This window comes from Trichosurus vulpecula, chromosome 8 (genome assembly GCF_011100635.1).
Source record: "Trichosurus vulpecula isolate mTriVul1 chromosome 8, mTriVul1.pri, whole genome shotgun sequence".
Classification (NCBI taxonomy): Eukaryota; Metazoa; Chordata; class Mammalia; order Diprotodontia; family Phalangeridae; genus Trichosurus; species Trichosurus vulpecula.
Genome location: NC_050580.1, coordinates 32,494,390 through 32,511,950, shown reverse-complemented (window position 1 = coordinate 32,511,950; position 17,561 = coordinate 32,494,390). Strand labels below are relative to the sequence as shown.

Sequence of the window (17,561 nt, the reverse complement as noted above, 5' to 3'; positions counted from 1 at the left end):
CACACAGTTACAGCAATATTGTAAAGAAAATCGACTGGGAAAGTCTAAGTAAATCTGATCGACACAGTGACCAACCATTCTGAGGGTGCTTTCTACTTCCACATAGAGAGCTGATGGACTCAGAGTGCAAACTGAAACATATTTTCTCTTTTTTTTTCTTTTTGTTTTAGACATGGCTAATGCAGAAGTTTGTTTGCATTTCTACACATATTTTAATGAGTTTGGGGGGTTTTGCCTTCTGAATGAGTGAGGGAGGGAGAATGAGAGAATTTGGAACTGAAAATAAAATAAAATTGAATTTAAAAATCTCTCTTGTTTTTACATGTAATTGTGGGTAAAATAAAATATTATTTATTAAAAAATTTAAATGGTCCCTTTAGGTAAAGTATAGCTTTGTGCTAAGTTCCTTGTAGAGACCCCAAAGTGCCTTTTCTTAGTATTTTAGTTTGTCTGAGTTCCTGATTTGGACACTGCCATCTTGTTTTCCCCGGAGAATGCTGCTAGGATGCTGATGAGAATTCCAAATCCTTTGACCCTCCAAAGTTCATAAGGTCATGCTCAGGGCAAGGGGGAGAATAGATGGAGGTACTTTCCTCCTCCACTCTCTCCCCCTCCCCAGTGAATTTCTTTTCAGGGGCTTGGCTGAAGATGCTTCCATCACTTACTGGCCAGATACTGTAATCCTAGAATCTGGATTGGGCTGCTACTTAATGCCAAACTCACAGAACATGACCAAGTTTCTTTAGCCAATCCAACTCTACATCCTATGAAGCTTCACTCCATTCTATGCAATGGCTTTCAAGGTCTTCACAGAACTATTCAAGTCATTGTTTGATTGAAATGATTGATTCAGTAGAAGTGTTCCACCAGCTCCAGGTAGTCACTGTAAGTGGGGAAGGATGACTGGTTCATTCCGTAGAGGTGCCTAAGTCTTGCCCACACCTAGTCTGTACTCTGATTGATTGGTTGAATTGAGAAATCTAGTTGACTGTTACCTTTATAATGACTATAATTATAACAACTCCAATATCTACAGCACTTTCCTCATATCAACCCTGTGAGGTGGGTAGTATAAATATTACAGAGTCTATTCTATAAATGAGGAAACTGAGAATCCCAGAAGTTGTGATGCACCCAAGTCTACACAGCCAGTGCCTGAGGTGGGTTTTAAACATCGATGTCCTCATTCCATCCAAATTCTGCACTTTAGCTACAAGGACAGCTGCATCTCTGGTTGTTGTTCATTTTTTCAGTCATGTCTGACTTTTCATAACCCCATTTGGGGTTTTCTTGGCAAAGATACTAGAGTAGTTAGCCATTTCCTTCTCCACCTCATTTTAGAGATAAGAAAACTGAGGCAAATAGGGTGAAGCAATTTGCCCAGGGTAAAATGGCTAGTAGGTATCTGAGGCTGGATTTGAACTCAGAAGAGGAGTCTTCCTGATTCCAGATCTGGAATTCTATCCACTGTGCCAACTAGAATCTAAGTCTTCCTGTTCCCTTCCCCCCCTCCACCTCCCTGGATTACAGTCCCTCACCACTCACCCAGGTCTTATACAGGCTGGAGCCTGTTTCCTTCCACCAAACTGAAATCTATCTCTTCATCTTCTACCCATTGCTCTGTGTTCTGCCCTCTGAGGTAAGGTTACCCCTTCCTCACATTATAGCCTTTTAAACACTTAAAGGCAGGGACCACGTTTTCGTGAAATCTTCTCTTTTCTAGGCTAAATATTCGAAGTTCCTCTGATTAATTCTCAAATGCTGTGGTTTTCCAAAGTGGACACACTCCGCCTCAGTATTGACGTTCAGTCACCTGTGCTCTTACATTCCGCCTTCTGGCTGCTGCCACAAGGCAGGGATGGGACTAAGGGACCATCCAGGGTTTTCGGCATCATACTAAAGGGCCAGGTCATTCAGCACTGAGCCACACTATACCCCCAGATGATACCTGCAGAAAGGTATACAAGACATTGTTACTGTCACGACTGCCCCCTCAGCCTCCACAGAGTCTCCAGCATATTGAATAGTAATGAAGTACTATTCAAAGACAAGGGAAATTGGGGAAGGTGCTTTGGTGTTATAAATGACACGAGACTACAGGTGTGGTGGTAGCCATGAAGAAAGTCAGATTAAAGAGTAAAAAGGAGGGAGTTCCAAGTACTACAATTTGAGACATTTGTTGAAAGAGCTTTGTTATCCTAATATAGTTGACTTTTAAGAAATACTCCTGACTTCTATAATAACCTGGAAAGACTTACATGATCTGATGCTGAGAGAGGGGAACAGAACCAGGAGAACGTTATACATGATCAGACATACGGTATCTGTGGTGACTAACTTTGATAGACTTGGCTCTTCTCAGTAATGCAAGGTTCTAAGACAACCCTGAAAGACTCATGATGGAAAAAGTGGTCCACATCCAGAGAAAGAATTACTGAGTCTGAATGCAGATCAAAGCAAACTATTTGCTCTTTTTTTTCTTCTTTTTTGGTTTTATTTCTTCTTTCTCATGGTTCATTCCAGGGGTTATAATTGTTCTTTACAACTTGACTATTGTGTAAATAAGTTTAATGTGAAGGTATATGTAGAACCTATATCAGATTACATGCCATCTTGGGGGGGCAGGAGGAGAGAAAGGGGGAGAAAATTGGGAACTGATAAACTTGTGGAACTGTCGTAAACTAAAAATAAAAAAGAAATTAAAAAAAAGAAATACTCCTAAAAGGAGTTAGACTATCCCTCATTTTAATACACTCCCATGGATCTCAAAAAATGGATTCTAGACCTCTTGGCCAATATATGGATTCTTTACTTATTAAAAATTATTTGTAGGGGGGTGGAGCCAAGATGGCAGCTAGAAAGCAGGGACTTGCTTAAGCTCTCCCCCAAATCCCTCCAAACACCTGTAAAAAATGACTCTGAACAAATTCTAGAGCTGTGGAACCCACAAAAATAGCAGAGGGAAACATGTCTCCAGCCCAGGAGAGGCTGGATGGTCACCAGGAAAGGTCCATCACATGATAGTGTGGAGCGGAGGGCAGTCCAGCATGGGCTGCACCAGGACAGACCAGACCCAGAATCAACCAGCTGGAACAGGCCTTGGAGCCATGAAACAGTGAGCTGTGGCAGTTATCAGGCTTCTCAACCAACAAATGCCAAAGAGCAGGTTGGGGGAAACTGCAGGATACGGTTTAGAGGTCTGGTCGCCAGCTCTGGCGGTGGAAGAGGTGGTGCGGTGGTGGTGGTAGCAGCAACAGGAAGCTCCTGAGGCTGCTTCCAGAACTCCAGCATCAGCTGCTTCCAGATCAGAGCAAGAGTGCAAGGAGTGCTTTGTGGGCACAAAGGCAGATTCTCTTGCTGGATCTATATTGCCGTCCTGGTTGCTGGTTCTTGGGGGAGGAGGAGCACTGCTGGGACAGAGCATGGGGTGACAGTGGAGTAGAAGTAGCTCTGAAAACAGCGGTGCTTGGACCCTAAAGCTTCAGAGAAAGTACTCTGTACTATACAAGCAGTCATATCGTGACAAAAAGCTCAAGGGTCAAGTAGTTGACTGGGAACATAAACAGGCAGCAAAAATGAACTCAGACTCAAACTTGAACTCTAGACTCCTTTTTTGGTGACAAAGAAGATCAAAACATACAGCCAGAAGAAACCAACAAAGTCAAAGAGCCTACATCAAAAGCCTCCAAAAAAAATATGAATTGGTCTCAGGCCATGGAAGAGCTCAAAAAGGATTTGGAAAAGCAAGTTAGAGAAGTAGAGGAAAAATTGGGAAGAGAAATGAGAGTGATGCAAGAAAACCATGAAAAACAAATCAATGACTTGCTAAAGGAGACCCAAAAAATACTGAAGAAAATAACACCTTAAAGAACAGACTAACCCAAATGTCAAAAGAGCTCCAAAAAGCCAATGAGGAGAAGAATGCCTTGAAAGGCACAATTAGCCAAAAGGAAAAGGAGGTCCAAAAGACCACTGAAGAAAATACTACCTTAAAAATTAGATTGGAGCAAGTGGAAGCTAGTGACTTTATGAGGAAATCAAGATAGTATAAAACAGAACCAAAGGAATGAAAACATGGAAGACAAGGTGAAATATCTCATTGGAAAAACCACTGACCTGGAGAATAGATCCAAGAGAGATAATTTAAAAATTATTGGACTACCTGAAAGCCATGATCAAAAAAAGATCCCAGACATCATCTTTCAAGAAATTATCAAGGAAAACTGCCCTGATATTTGAGAACCAAAGGGTAAAATAGAAATCGAAAGAATCCACTGATCACTTTTTGAAAAAGATCCCAAAAAGGAAACTCCTAGGAATATTGTTGCCAAATTCCAGAGTTCCCATGTCAAGGAGAAAATACTGCAAGCAACCAGAAAGAAACAATTTGAATATTGTGGAAACACAATCAGGATAATACAAGATCTAGCAGCTCCTACATTAAGGGATTGAAGGGCTTGAAATATGATATTCTGGAGGTCGAAGGAGCTAGGAGTAAAACCAAGAATCACCTACCCAGCAAAACTGAGTATAATGCTCCAAGGCAAAATACGGATTTTCAATAAAATAGAGAACTTTCAAGCTTTCTCAATGAAAAGACCAGAGCTGAATAGAAATTTCACTTTCAAATACAAGAATCAAGAGAAGCATGGAAAGGTAAACAAGAAAGAGAATTCATAAGGGACTTACTAAAGTTGAACTGTTATGTTTACATTCCTACATGGAAAGATGATGTGTGTAATTCATGAGACCTTTCTCAGTATTAGGGGAGTTGAAGGGAATATAGACAGAGGGCACGGGATGAGCTGAATATGAAGGGATGATATCTAAAAAAATGAAATAAATTCAAGGAGTGAGAGAGAAATATACTGAGAGAGGGAGAAAGGGAAAGATAGAATGTGGTAAATTATCTCACATAAAAGTGGCAAGAAAAAGCAGCTCTGTTGGAAGGGAAGAGGGGGCAGGTGAGGGGGAATAAGTGAATCATACTCTCATCAGATCCAACTTGAGGAGGGAGTAACATACACACTCAATTGGGCATCTTACTCCACAGGAAAGTAAGGGGAAGGGGATAAAAAATGGGGGATGATAGAAGGGAGGGCAGATAAGGGGAGGAGGTAATCAAAAGCACTTTTGAAAAGGGACAGGATCAAAGGAGAAAACTGAATAAAGGGGTACAGGATAGGATGGAAGGAAATATAGTTAGCCTTTCACAACATGAATGCTCAATGAATGTGGAAGTGTTTTGCATGATGATACATGTGTGATCTATGCTGAATTGCTTGCCTTCCTAGGGAGGGTGGGTAGGAAGGGAAGAGGGGAGAGAATTTGGAACTCAAAATTTTAAAAGCAGACGTTTAAAAATTTTTTTAAAAAGTTATTTTTTGCATGCAGCTGGGAAACAAGATATATAGGGAATGGGGCATAGAAATCTATCCTGCCCTACAAGAAAGTAAAGGGATGGGGATGGGGGTGGGTGAAAGAGGGGAGGGCTGACGGGGGAACAAGGCAATCAGAATATATGCCATCTTGGAATGGGGGGAGGGTAGAAATGGGGAGAAATTTTGTAACTCAAAATCTTGTGGAAATCAATGTTGAAAACTAAAATATTAAATAAAAAAATAAATTTAAAAAATTATTTGTAGCAAATCTTAAAAGGTATTGCCTATTGGCATCCAGAGGAGTTCTTTAGAGATTTAAAACCTCAAAATCCATCAATAGTTGACAAACAAGTAATTGTTAGTTGACTACCAGAGACTTGCATAGATCTTTGGAATACCTGTCAGGGTTTATACACATGAAGTATTAACATGGTAGTAAGGCTGCCCAGAGGTTAGTCCCCTGCATTCAATGTTTGCTGAATTAACAACCAAGAAACCACTTTCCCATGGAGGTTCAAAAATTGATCAATGCTTCAGAATCTTCAGGACTGTGGGGAACCCTAATAATAAAGTATAACCAAAAGTTAAAACATTGCTGATTTTAAGAATACATTCCCCAAGTGGGATTCCTGGTTAGGAAGCCTGACACTGAACGTCAAAGATCTGGATGAAACATCGCAGAGATTTGCTTTCTACAATGTGAGTCAATAACCCTACCAAATGAATTTCTGGTAAAATGACATTGAACCATCCATATTTTAATAAACTAGATACTCAGAGTAAGAAGCTCTTGTTCTCCAGCCAAATGTTTCCAGGGACTTGTATCAATGATGAATGGTCCTCATTTACTATTAAGGCTCTAACAACATTTGCATGGTATGTGTGCTTCCTTTCTTTGTTATGAAACTAAAGCTTTCCTCTATTTTCCAAGGTGTTACTTAAAACTGCTGTGTTTCAGGAACAGCAAAAAAAAAACTGTGTGTTCAAGATCTGCCCCAAGACAAATTGGCTGTGTGGCCCTGTGTACATCACTTACCCTCTCAGTATTGTAGGCAACTCTATAAAATCGTAACCTGCTGATTAATTGCCAATCTGTGTGGATAAAGGGATTTTCCAACTGAGTTCCCCACAAAATTATATCATATGTCCAGGTAAAATAAAAATATATCGATCCTTGTTATGTCATATTTGACTCTTTGTGACTCTATTTGGGGTTTTCTTGGCAGAGACACTGGATTATTTTGCCATTTCCTTCTCTAGCTCATTTTAAGATGAGGAAACTAAGGCAGGGTGAAGTGACTTGCCCAGGGTCACACAGCTAGTAAGTATCTGAGGCCAGATTTGAACTTATGAAGATGAGTCTTCCTGACTCCAGGGTTGGCACTTGACAATGTTATCTGTGTAAATTGTTCTCCTGGTTCTGTTTACCTCACTCCACTTCAGTTCATGCTAGCCAGGATTCTCCGAAATCATCTCTTTCTCAATTTCTCCTGGCACAAAAATATTTGATTACATTCATATACCACAATTTGTTCAGCCATTTTCCAATTGATGGACACCTCCTTTAGATTCTAGTCCTGGTTTTTTTTTCCTATTTACTTTCCCCTTCAGGATCAGAATGCTTGTTTTGCTTGCAGCTATTCCATCATTTGTATTAAATTCCCTCTCAACCACTGCCTCCTTGTTTGGTTGTTTTCCTGTTGAGTTAGAGGTACTTCTATACCAAAACACATATGTGTTCAACCCTCTTTGTTTCAGAAAGGAACAAGATTCATCTGATGCTATGTACCACAATTATGAGAAATTATAAGTTCTTCTTCTTCCTCCGTTATACACTTGCGTACTCTCCTTTCCCTCTTCAGACCCTCAAAATGAAACCAATTATTTTCTCCCAAGACCTATGTTCTTATCTGACTCTTTCAATATCCTTTAAAGACATTTAAGTTCTGAAAGGAGACCTATTTCTTCTTCCCCTATTAGAATGTTAGCACCACATCATCATACTGCTCCTTCAAATTGCTCAAATAAATTTACCTTTCTAGATTCCTTCGGATTATTGTGTTTGTATTTCAAAGTTCTTCCTCAGCTTTGGCCTTTTCATTGGAAATGGATGAATTCTCTATTCCATTAAAAACAACTGATTTTCCCCTTGTAGTTATTCTTCATAAACCTATATATTTTCCTTAAAGGAATATTGTCTTCTAAGACAATAAAAGCTGTCAGGTTTTTTATGATCACGACTAACATTCTTTGATGCTTGAAATACTTCTTTGTATTTTTTTAACTATAGAAGCTCTGAATTTTGGCTGTGACATTGTTATAACTCTTTGGATGTCTTTTTAGGAGGCAATTGGTGAATTCTTTCAATCTTCACTTTACCCTCTGGTTCTAATAGATCTGGGTTATTTTCTGTTTATGATTTCTTGAAGGTACCCAGGCTTTTTTGAAATTGTGATTTCCAGGTAGTACAATAACTGAAATTGTCTTTCCTTACCACTTTTCCAGGTTAGCTTCTTTTAATATCAGATATCTTACATTAAAATTTTTTTTCGATTTTATTCTAATACTTCTTAGTGCCTGCTGGTGCCATCAATTTCAATTTGATCCATTCTAGTTTTCACTTACTACTCTCTCTTCTAAATTTTTTCTCTAGAGCTTTCATTTCACTTTTTATCTCTTGTTTTATTTCTTCTAGGTATCCATGTAGCCCTTGTGGAAAATCCATTTTTCCCCTGATTCTCACTTGCAGTTGTTACAGTTACTGTCTCCCTTCCAGAAATCTACAGATCTGCAATTTTTAAAAATACTGGTCCATGCTTTATTTGACTTACGCACCTCTCTAGCTTTTGTTACTGAATTGAGGCTTTTTTTTCCAGGACTAGGCTCTGTTTCCTATGCTGCTTTTGGATGGAGTGGTTAGCCCTGCTTCATCTCAAGCTATCTTGGGGATTTCTTCATGTTCCTCTACCTCCCAGTCTTATGCCCTAGCCATGTTTGTGCCCTAGGGGGACATTGAGGTTCAGAGTGCTGGAAATATCTATGATATTTCAAGATGGAATGATAGATGGTCTAAGCACTATTGTGCCTCTTTGGTTGCTGCCACTCCCCAGGGCCTCCAAGGTCACTACTTGGGACTTTTTCACTTCCCTGGCATTTTCAGATCTCCTGAGGACCTTCTTGAGGCTGGGGGAAAAACACAGACACAGACACAGAGCCTTCACAACTCTACCTTTCTTCAGCTCCTCAGTGATCTTGGGCTTGTTTGACTTTGCTAGTGGTGGCTTTGCTGGTGGTCTCATTCCTACTGCGCTTGGGCTTCAGGATAAGTGGATACAAGAAGTCACTTCCTATAATTTCTTATTAGATTTCCTGATTATTGAGTATGAATTTTGGTGTTGTTTTTTTTTCTGAAGTAGATTGTTGAATATAAGAGTTTGCCTTCCATTGAGTCAACCATCTTCAGGAACTTTTTCTTTTTTGGGGGGTGGGGTAGGGGCCTTGTTTTGGCTTTGTATCCCCAGGGCTTAATTCTTGTCAAATTGAATAAAATCCCAAATCCCTGGGAGGGCTTCAGCCTCCAAAAAGAATTCTCCCCCCAACACACACACACACACACACATGATGTATGTTAATAAACCTTATAATCAGGAAGTCCCCGCCCCCAATGCCTGGGACGCACTTTTCTCTTCATCGCCAATGGGAATCTCTACTTTCCTTTAAGACTCAATTCATGTATCCCCTTCAACATGAAGCCTTTCCTGATACCCCCAGCTACTAGTGTCCTGCTTCCTCCAAATATCTTGTATTTAGTGCATATCTCTTCTGTATATTCATATATGTACATGTGTGTTGTCTCTTCTATTAGAGGCAAAGGTTATATCCCCAACATTTAGCAAAGTGCCTGGCACATAGTCAGCACATACCAAAGACTTATTGATGAATGAATTGACTGAAAATTGATACTGGTTTTGTGTAACCTAAATCCCTGCTACTCCAATCAAAGCCAGCTTCCTCCAGGTCTAACTTCTGTGCTTGTGGAGAACAGCTGGCCACCATCCTCTATGTAATTACCCTTCACAGATGCTTACTGAAGGGCATCAAGGTGGTGCCCAGCTGGTGCACATGCCATCTTGTCACCTTGGCACAGGCATTAGCAGAGTCAAATATGGATGGGGGGGTTCTATGTGCTTTGGAGCTGAAAAAAAGAGATTAGGATTTGGGCTTTGATACCCAAATCTTGTGCCCCTCAAGAGACCATAGACAAAATGGGGTGTAAAGGAACAATTCCCTGAGGTTCATTTATGTTTCTGATTCGAAATCCAGAGATTCCCCAGAGATTTTCCTCTTTGTCTCTCTTCCACTACCATAAGCCTCAACAAGAACCCTACAACTCCAAACAGTGCTTTCCAAACTCGGCTCCATGCAGGAAAGGAAATACAGTCTGAGAAGACATTTCCCCAGCCTTCACTGAGGTCCCCATGTAGTAGGGGGATACAACATCGAGACAACTAGCTGCAATACACAAGAGTACATGATGAGCACATTAGGGAGGTAGAAAAAAAGTGTCTTGTGAGGTATAAGAACATCAGGAGAGGTGGCTTCTGAGCTGTCTTTAGAAGATGAGTGGGGTCTATGGAGCATTCAGGGAAAGCTAGCACCTCTGGTATGAGGGCTGCCAAGTGTTTTTCAGGGCTGCTTATCGATTGCTGGTGCCCACCTGGCACTCAAGCCTCACCTGTGGCTCTAAGAAGCTGTAGCAAGAGCAGTGGCCACACTCGGGTAAAACCTTCTTGGCAGATGAGCCAAGAGATGAGATAAAGAGTATTCTACAGGCCTTGGACCCATCAGTGAGTTACAGGGCTGTCTATCCCAAGCATGTGAAGACTTCCCCTAATAGAATGGGCACATAGGAACAATTTGTTCCAATGGCCACGAAGGTGGCCGAAGCAGGTGCTGTGGAGTGCTCAGAGCTTGGTCTGACATTGAAGATGCCAAGGTCATCCACTGCATCCTGGGCCATTGCCAGGCAACTTTTCTTTCGTCCTGCCACTGAACTTGGATGACTGTAGAAAAGTGAGGCTGACGCTTTGTTCAACTCAACCTTGATTAAATCCAATTCACCCACAAGTGAAGATATCAGCCTGTGGTGTCATTGGTCTTCTTTAAAAATGACAGACAAACAAAGGAAGATGAGCAGAAATTCAACAGGCACAAATAAAAGAATGAATATCCCAGGGATAAGAAACAGCTCAAACAGAGGCAGGGAGGTGGAGAGCCCTGAGTCCGTTTGTAGACCCCTTTGGCTGTAGCATAAAGTGCATGAAGAAGATGAGTTATGAGACAAGGTTGGAAAGGTAGGATGCACTAGATTTTGGAGAGCCTTGAATGCAAAGCAAATGCCTCATTTTTTATGGAAGGACTATACAATATTCAACAAACATTTTATTATGTCAATGCACAAGGTACTAAATTAGGTGTGAGGGATATAAAATAGATACAACATGATGTATAATACTACAAAATAAATACAACATAAGGAGGAGTAATCAGGGAGATTCCATTTTACTAGGTAGGTACAGTAAGACCTATAGTGATATGAGTAAGGAATGATGAGCATTCGTGAAATAATGGAATATCACTGTGCTATAAGAAATGATGAAGGGGCTGGTTTCAGGAAAAAAAAAAACACTAGGAAACTTGAATGAACTAGCAAAGTGAAGTGAGAAGAACCAGAAAAATGATTTACATGATAATAAAAAATATGTTAAAGACAACTTCAACAGGACAGGTGAGCAACAAGATGGAGGACTAGGTATCTTCTCTGATCCCCAGAACCTCCCACACCTCTATAAACACAAATTATACAACAAGGATAAAGCAATTTCAACTATCTCCATGGCCTAGGACACCCAGAATCCTAAAGAAAGTTAAAAACAAAACATGAATGAATGCTTACTGACTCTGAGCTCACTCAGCACCCCTCCGCCACCTCACACACCACTGACAGCAAGACTGTACTAGCAGACCCAAGGACAGGACACAGGCTCACAACAAAATCCACCCCTACATACCAGTCCTCCCTCCCTTTTTCCAGAACTGTGGACATCCCAGCTCCAGCTTATGAACATTTGCTCAGGCCTGTGACAGCTAGTTTGGCTACAGACTTTCAGGAGCAAAAGCTTTCTAGAGAATGCAACCCGAAAACACCAGGACTGCAAAGCTGAGAACTACCAATACTGAGCTAGAGACCCGAGGAAGAATGGGACTGGTCACCAGGACACATGTGGGGAGGGAAATGTGCAGCATTCCACCAAGTCTGAGCATCCAGCTGGGGCCATTTCTGACCACACAAAAGTCAGCTGGAGCAGAGACCTAGGCTGGTGAACTGTGAATGACCATGCCCGGGAGGAGGCTGAGATGCTTTAAAATCCAGCCCCTAAGAAAACCTCAATTAGATGGGAAGGAATCAAAAGGCAAATGGCAGAAAAAATGAAGGGGGAATAAAAACTGAAATTACCAAAGATTTCATGAAGCAGAAAACTCAAAGACCTTGAACATAAACTGATAAATCGAGAGGAAAAACAGCAAGAACAGGCAGAGATAGGGCCTCCAGATGTGGTAGATGAGTTCAGATATTTAGGAATAAGTTCGTCAAAACTAAGAAAACTTGAGAAGAAGACCCTGTGGAATTTGAGGAGGACACGGAACCACAACACACTGTTCCTGATCGTTTCAAAAGAAATGAGAGATATAATAGCAGAATTTGTCCAGCACGGCAAAAACAATGAGCAGAATAGAAATACCAGAATCTGTGATGAATGGCAAGCCTCACTGAGAGAGAGACAGAGACAGAGAGACAGAGACAGAGACAGAGAGAGAATGACGGAGACAGAGAATAACAGAGAAAGAATGACAGAGAGAGGGAGGAGAGAGAGATACATAGAAGTAAAGGGCAAAATACATATAAGAAAAGGATAGTCTGAAGAAACAAAAAACCATCAAAAAGAAATATGCTCACGATTCAAGCAAAATATGCTCAGGTCAAATGACAGAATGAGTAGAGACAACCTAAGGATCATAGGTTTCCCAGAATAATATGACAGGACAAAAACCCTTAACACCAGGATGAAGGAAATAGTAGAAGAGAACTGCCCAGAACTTCTGAGCATAGAAAATGAAATTCAAGTTGAAACAATTCACAGACTTCTTCCCCCTCCCAAAAAAAAATCCCAACAACAATCCAAAGCTGCCAACTCCAAGACACATAACGGTTAAATTTAATACTTCAATTCACAAACAAGTTCTATAAGCTATCAGGGGAAAACCCTTCAAAGAGAAAGCAAAGGACATTTGAACAATGTGAGACTATTCTGCACCTTCAAGAAAATGTGGGAGGGAATGGAACAATGCATTCTGAAGGGTAATGGAGCTCAGAACACAGCCCAGGGTGACCTACCCTGCAAATCTGAGCTTAACCATAGAGAAGAAATTGATATACATTCAATAGTAAAGAAGAGTTTGAAACATTTTTAAAAAGAAACCCATAATTAAAGAGATTATTTGCTTCTCAAAGACCCTAAACAATGGAAATACAGGAAGAATGAATAAATGAAGCAAGCAAGGACAGCAATAACAACAAAATGACAACAGAGAGACCATTAAAAGATTTCTTTCTAAATGCACACAAGTAGACAAGAAAATGCAAAAATCTGGTAGAGATGACAGTGAAGAGGCAGACGGGGCAGAACTTGGCAACACCCTGTGTACAGGTGAATCCATTTTTCTGTGGGATTATATTACAATATGGGAGGATACATGGAGTGGTAGAGGCAATGGGATAGAGAGATGTGTACTATGTGCTGGGACCAGCAATGAGGGAAGGTGACCTATATCGCCTCAGAAAGAGATGAGACTACAGGGGAGCGAATGAGGAGAAGAAGGGGGGGAACTTGAAAAAGGGGAGAGAGAAGGGAGCCTTAATTTGGAGTAGGAGAGGGTTCCACTGATAAATAATCCCATGGGTGAAGAGAGATGGTCAGTGAAGGTTTATGAGCACCTTACACTGGATGATGCCTGGGGGATTTGGTGCTTAAAAAGTCCATTTGTCCTACAATGGGTTGGGGGAGTTGGAATCCCTGGGGGACAACTGGCACCTAGAAGAGTAGGAGAGCATGGACACAGGGAAGATTACTTCTAGGCAAATGTGGTGGGGGGTGGGGGGGAGGGGGATGTAAACAGGGGAGGGTATATATCAGTGGTGGACTACATAATCAGGCTTGTGGTAGGGGAGGGGACCTACCATGGAACATTGTCCTCTCTGACACTTGCAATAGTTGGCTTTGATTTGAGAGTGAAGCATAATGGAAGGGAGGATTCTGAGGAGCAATCCCCATAATGCAAGGCCAGAAAGTGCCGAGAGGGGAGAACCTAAAATGAATATCTTGGAAGCTTTGATTGCCTGGAGAATACAGAGAAAAGAGAGAGAGCAAATAATTATGGGGTCATGAATCAGAGGATGAAGGTCTAGAGTAGACAGAAAGAGAGGATGGATAGTGAAGAAAGTGAGAGAAATCCTTTTTGGGAAGGGGTGCAAAAATGAAATTTTAAAAACTAAGAACAGAACTAGCTAAAGGGGAGGAGAGAAAGGGGGAATATATTTGACTAAATGGAAAAAGACAGGAAGAAATACATCACCAGGTAAAAGCAGAAGGGGAAAGGAAATAACAAACAAAACCCATAAGGGAAAGGAGTAAGGAATGAGAAGAGAGAGTAGGAGGCAAGGGGAAGAGAGCCAATGGAAACAGGGCCACTTTAACTAGAGATTAAAATAAAACAGCTGAAGGAATACAACCTTGTGCTTACAGCAGAAGAAGGAAAAATCATAACTTGGAAAAAAACAATTTTAGAATGAGAAGAAAATATAAACTTACCTCTTCTAACTTTAAATGTGAATGGATTAGGGAGCAGCTACATGGAGCTACATAGAGCACCAGCCCTATAGTCAGGAGTACCTGAGTTCAAATCTGGCCTCAGACACTTGACACACTTACTAGCTGTGTGACCTTGGGCAAGTCATTTAACCCCAATTGCCCTGCCTTCCTCCCTCAAAAAAATAAATGTGAATAGATTAAACAATCCAATAAAATGAAAAAGAGATACAGATTGCATAAGAAAACAAAACCCTATGATCTGTTGCTTACTAAAGCAAATTTTAAAAAAAAGACATAAACAAAATCAACCTGAGGGAGTGGGGAAAAAATTACTATGCACCTAGTGAGTCCAAAATAGCAGGACTTGTCATGATCTTATCAAAGAAAAAACAAACATTCAAAAAATAAAAGGGGATAAAAAGGAAATTATATTATGATGAAAGGAACAATAGACAACAAATCAATATTGACAATAAACTTCCATGTTTCAAATGTCTTAACAGCCAAATTCATAAAGTAAATATTAACTGAGCTTCATGAAGACATAGACAGTAATACAATATTGGCAGGAGACTTCAATATCCCTCTATCAGTTTTAGATAAGTCTAACAAAAATATAAACAAAAAGGAAAATATCGAACTGAACAAATTTCTGGAGAAACTATAGTTAAAAACTTATGGCATCTTCTAAGTGGGACAGCAAAGGAATACACACATTTCTCAGCACCACATAGAACTTTAACAAAAATCAACTATGTACTAGGGCACAGATGTGGCAAACAAATTTAAAAATTCAGAAATAGTTAATACATCTGTGGTGGGTGAAAAGTGAAATGACTGAGAAAACAAAAGTTCAAGCTTCCAAGCATATTGATTTATTAAGCAATGTATGCCAATTGCCCAACAAATCAGAACCAGTAGCCCTCCTCAGCTTTGGCACTGGATGCTGAATATAGGGGGGAACTGATTATTATACATTAAAAACAATTAATCAAATGAGACCAATCAATTAAAAGGAAGCAATTAACCAGGATATAACATTAGTAATCTGGTTTTTAATTAGAGAAAAGATTAAGGACTTTCCAAGTTGGGACAGGAAAATTGAACAGGTGCAATTCCCTGAAATCTGAAAAAAAGGTGTCCTATTCCTACCCCTGCCCCCACGATTGTCTGTAAACAATCAAAGGAACATGGAAACAAAAACTGATTGATCAGTATGGGGCCAGTTTTCAGATAAAACAGATGGGTTCCTTGAGATGTATAATTGTGAGAAAACTTGCATCAATCTTAGAATCTGACTGGGTTTCTGGTCAACATAACCTAGGTCCTTAGTTAAGGGTTTCTAAGCAGCAGGCAGAGGTAGTCCAGCTGTTCAGGCCCACAGGGCTACATTCAAACAATGGTTTTCTCACAATTCCCACAACTGAAAAACATCTTTCTTACAAGACAGAAATTGTACTAGACCCATAATAGAATAGAAAGGGAATTGAGCTAGCTTCAGAATTGAGTCACAAGATGGAGTCATTGTGGTTCACTTGATTCCCACTACCACTTGGTTCTCTAATTCCCTCAATTTGCTCACATCTTTTATAAACCATAATGCAATAAAAATAGAAATTGGATCAGAGACCACAAACAAAAGATACAGACCCAAATGGAGATTTATCAATGAAATCTTAAATAATGAGTGGATCAAAGAATAAATAATAGAAAGAATTAATAATTATGTAAAAGAAAATGATAGTGATGAAACAACATACCAAAATTTCTAAGGTGAAACTAAAGCAATCCTCCAGAGAAAAAATCATATTTTTACAAACATATATTAACAAACTAGAAAAAGAAAGGATTAATGAATTTTTAAAATAGAAAATAAATAGGCCCAAAATAATTACAAAAGAGAAAATATTTGAGAGGAAATAGAAACTAAAATAATCATAGAAATAATAAATAAAACTAAAAGCTAGTTCTTTGAAAATACTAATAAAATTGATAACCTTTTAGCCAATCCAATTAAAAAGAAGAGAACAGAAAATCAAATCAATACTAGCAAATGAGCGAGGCTAAATCACAGCAAAATCAGAAGAAATAAAAAGAATAACCAGAATATATTATGCACAGCTTCATGTTAACAAAACTGAGAACACAAAAGAAACAGAGGAATATTTTCAAGAATAAAAACTACTCCAACTATCAACAAAACAGATAGAGCTCTTAAATAACTTAATCTCAGTAAAAGAAATAGATCTACTTGTAAAAGAACTGTCAAAGAAAAAACTCCTGCTACTTATGAATTCACAGAAGAATTCTATCAAACTTTTAAAGAACAATTCATAAGGGATCAGAGGGCTTTGAATATGATATTCCAGAGATCAAAGGAGCCAGGATTAAAACCAAAAATCACCTATCCAGCAAAACTAAGTATAATCCTTTGGGGGGGAAATGGACATTCAATAAAATAGAGGACTTTCAAGCATTCTTGATGAAAAGACCAGAGCTGAATAGGAAATTTGACTTTCAAATATAAGATTCAAGAGAAGCATGAAAAGGTAAACAGGAAAGAGAAATCTTAAGGGATTTATTAAATTTGAACTGTTTAAATTTCAATGGAAAGATGATATTTATAACTCATGAGACCTTTCTCAGTATTAGCATAATTTGAGGAAATATATATATATGGACAGGGTGGGCACAGGGTGAGTTGAATGTGAAGGGATAATATCTTAAAAATAAAATTAAGGGGTCAGAGAGGAATGTACTGGGAGAAGGACAAAAGAAGAAGGAGAATGGGGTAAATTATCTCACATAAAATAGAGAAGAAAAAGCTTTTACATTGGAAGGGAAGAGGGGGGAGGTGAGAGGGAATGAGTGAACCTTACTCTCATCAGATTTGGCTTAAGGATAGAATAACATACACACTCAACTGGGTATGAAAATCTACCTTACCCTACAGGAAAGTAGAGATGAAGAGGAGAAGGGGTAGGGGGAATGATAGAAGGGAGGGCAGACTGGGGGAGGGGGTAGTCAAAAACAAACACTTTTTGAGAAGGGACAGGGTCAAAGGATAAATAGAATAAATTGGAAGCAGCATAGGATGGAGGGAAATATAGTTAGTCTTTCACAACATGTCTATTGTGGAAGTGTTTTGCATAATTGCAAGTGTATAAGCTCTATCAGATTGCTTGCCTTTTCAATGAGGGTGGATGGGGAGGGAACAAGGGAGAGAAGTTGGAACTCAAAGTTTTAAAAA

The 17,561-nt window shown here is 39.6% G+C and overlaps 1 pseudogene; it reads left to right on the top strand.

Annotated features, from left to right (window-relative positions):
- Positions 1-17,561, top strand: part of LOC118829454 — a 44,119-nt pseudogene that overhangs the window by 20,694 nt on the left and 5,864 nt on the right.